The sequence below is a fragment of the Marmota marmota genome, unplaced genomic scaffold, assembly GCF_001458135.2.
Source record: "Marmota marmota marmota unplaced genomic scaffold, marMar, whole genome shotgun sequence".
Lineage (NCBI taxonomy): Eukaryota > Metazoa > Chordata > Mammalia > Rodentia > Sciuridae > Marmota > Marmota marmota.
Genome location: NW_026000240.1, coordinates 17,942,942 through 17,946,925, shown reverse-complemented (window position 1 = coordinate 17,946,925; position 3,984 = coordinate 17,942,942).

The window sequence follows — 3,984 nt, the reverse complement described above, 5'->3', positions numbered from 1 at the left end:
CTCACCATCTCTAGCAGTCAGAGAAATGCAAATCAAAACCACCCTAAGATACCATCTCACTCCAGTAAGATTGGCAGCCATTATGAAGTCAAGCAACAATAAGTGCTGGCGAGGATGTGGGGAAAAGGGTACACTTGTACATTGCTGGTGGGACTGCAGATTGGTGCAGCCAACATGGAAAGCAATATGGAGAATCCTTGGAAAACTGGGAATGATACCACCATTTGACCCAGCTATCGCCCTTCTCTGTCTATTCCCTGAGGACCTTAAAAGAGCATATTATAGGGATACTGCCACATCAATGATCATAGCAGCACAATTCACAATAGCTAGACTTTGGAATCAACCTAGATGCCCTTCAATAGATGAATGGATTAAAAAACTGTGGCATCTATAAACAATGGAGTATTAGGCAGCACTAACAAATGACAAAATCATGGATTTTGCAGGGAAATGGATGGCATTAGAGCAGATTATGCTAAGTGAAGCTAACCAATCCTTAAAAAACAAATGCCAAATGTCTTCTTTGATATAAAGAGAGCAACTAAGATCAGAACAGGGAAGAAGAGCATGAGGAAAAGATTAACATTAAACAGAGACGAGTGGGGGGAGAGAAAGGGAGAGAGAAGGGAAACTATGGAAATGGAAGGAGACCCTCATTGTTACACAAAATTGCATATAAGAGTTTGTGAGGGGAAAGGGGAAAAAAAAACAAGGGAGAGAATTAAACAACAGCAGATGGGGTAGAGAGGGAAGATGAGAGGGAAGGGGAGGGGGGATAGTAGGGGATAGGAAAGGTAGCAGAATACAACAGTCATTAATATGGTATTATGTAAAAATGTGGATGAGTAACCGATGTGATTCTGCAACTTGTATTTGGGGTAAAAAATGGGAGTTCATAACCCACTTGAATCAAATGTATGGAAGATGATATGTCATGAGCTTTGTAATGTTTTGAACAACCAATAAAAAAAAAATTTGTGTCTCTGAAGGCCCAAGAAGAGACCAGATAGATTATGATGCAGAAAACGCATTTGAAGAAATAATTGACTGAAAACTTCCTAAACACATAAAGAGGCAACCATCTCAGGAATCTCAAGAATCTTAGTACATTCCACAGAAGAAATCAAAAATACAAACACTTGCCCAGATCCATCATATTTACACTGCTGAAAACCAAAGACAAAGGGAAAAATATTGAAAGCAACCAAAGAAAAACAAGCATTAATGACAATGGAAGAAGGTTGTCAGAATTCACATGGAGAGGGTAGTGGTCACGTGGAAGTGGGGCAGCGTCTTCCCAGTGCTCAAAAAAGAGAGCTTTCAGCCCAGAATGCAAGACCTAGCCAAGGCATCCTGCAGGGAGGAATGGAAAACAAGGGAAGGAGAAGAGATTTTGTTATCAGACCTACTCTAAATGGAGCCTAAAGACCTAGGACACAGGTAATGGTACTAGGAGGGAATGTGTAGCATCAAGAATGAAGAGAGAGCAAATGTGTGGATTTGGGTATTTACAGCTCCCTCCTTCTGTAGAGTTCTTCAAAGTATGAGTGAAAGTAGAAACGAAAATAATGATAGCCTTTACAAGGTCTTTATCATCTGTAGGTGTAACCCATAGAAGAATTTCAATTTAGGGAGTGAAAAATTTCAACATATGACAGTGATGAAAGTTTCTACACTTCACTTCAAATACTAACCCTTAAGGAGACAATAAATGTTGAACATCTGTATTTTGACAGCTAGACCATCCAAGAAGACTACATAAATAGATAGTATATAGATAAGCAATTAGTATATCTTGTGTGTGTGTGTGTGTGTGTGTGTGTGTTGCTGGGGATTGAATCCAGGGCTTTGTACATGTGAGGCAAACACACTACCAACTATAGACACAGTAAAAAATACAATAGAAAAATTTAGATAGGATAGTAAAAAAAAAATCAAATAACCCCAAAGTGGCAGGAGAGGAGAAATAGAGGAATGCAAACAGAGAAATCAAGCATAAAGTGATAGAAAAAATTCCAAATAGGTAAGATTATGATTAAATGCAAATGGAATATAAATAAGATGTCAAAGGAATTGATGGTATTTATGGTATTTATGGTAAAGTTCACCTAGCAAGAAAAACATTACCCAACTAAAGACACATTATAAAACAGCAAAAGAGCCAATTCACAAGGAAGACATAAAAAGCACATGAAAACACAACTTCATCATTGCTAAAGCCAAAACAGCTCAAACAGAAGGAGAATCAGATGAACACATGATTATTGCTAAGGACTTCAGGACTCTTTATTCAGTCCTGATAAAATCAGGAAATTCAGAACTATTCAACACTGCCAACCAACCAGGTTTAAATGATACTTTATTTATGGAACATTCTACCCAACGACAGCAGAATAAACAATTATTTCCAATGCACATGGAATAATTACCAAGATAGATCACAGCCAGTGTTATAAAAAAAAACCTTAACAAATTTAAAAGTAAGTCAAAGAAATTATATCCTCTGAACATAAGAAAATTAATTTTAAAAACTAGAAATTAACAAAAGAAAGAAAGGAAAAACTTTAAATGCTCTGCTGAATAACCCATAGATCAAAGAGTAAATCTGTGAAGAAATTAGAAAATATTTAATATGAACATAATGAAAATTCAACACATTAAAATGTGAGATGCCACTAAAGCAGACCACAGAGGAAAATTCATAGCATTGAGTGATGTTAGAAAGAAGAAAGTCTCCAGTGAACAGCCTAAGCTTGCATGTTAAGAATAAAAGAGCAAAATAAACCCAAAGCAAGCAAAAGCAAGGAAATAATAAATATAGGAACAATCAATAAAATTAAAAACAAAGTACAATAGAGAATATTCTACATTCTAAGGAACACTCTCAACACATGTTGGGTTACACCCCTGTCTGTCAGTACAGAACATGAAACCAAATTCTAGGTCTTTGAAAAGAGGAATGAAATTGAAAACTTTCTAGACAAACTCACAAAGGAAAAAAAGGGGGGGGGGAAGCATGAATTAATAAATAGCATTTCCATTAAGGAAATAATGAAATTGCTAGTTCCTCACAGATTTGGAGTTTAAAAACTGCATATCACTCCATGCACAGTGGTGAACACCTATAATCTCAGCGGCTCAGGAGGCTGAGACAGGAAGACCACAGCTCAAAGCCAGCCTCAGTAACTTAGCAAGACCCTGACTTAAAATAAAACATAAAAAGTGCTGAGGATGTGGCTCAGTGATTAAGTGCCATGGGCTGTATTCCCCCAGAGGAATGGATGACTTCCTCTAATTCTCACAGTGATGTCACCTAGTCAGTGAGGAAGCACCTTTGTAAAACGCATGCCGAGGCAAGCATGTGGGCTAAGAGAGGCCACTGTGGACACACTGGCCCACCTCAGGGGACTAGGTCATGAAGAGATTCCACCTGGACCCAGCCTCTGACTGACTCTGGAAGTCACCCTGCTGAGCCAACCACAGGTGAAATGATTTGACAAACTGTAGCTGATACATGACTTTAGCCTGAAATGATTTGATCTTCAGAGCCCTGATGTGAGTTCAGTACAGACAGGCAGGGGTGTGACCCGACATGTGTTGAGAGTGTCCCTCAGAATGTAGATGACTGGGAAGGAAGGGCAGGGCTGGTGTGGGAACCAAGAGAGCCAGCCTGCACACTAACAGACTGCAGCTCCCTCCGGCAGAGAGGAAAGCAGAGTCTTTGAACTGGAAACCCCTTGGAATTCTTGAACCAAATGAAAGCAGAGCAGTAGTGAGCAGAATCAGTGTACTTTATTGTAGGAATGTTTTAGCCTTGCCATTTGAAAAGATAAATCATCATTAGATTTTATGACACAATAAAAATATATCCAATAAGATTGAAATAATTAAAAGAAGAGAAAATGAAATATTATAATATAATTTTATTGTATTTATCTTTCAAAAATATTCTTTTTACTAAAAATATATATAGGAAAAAAA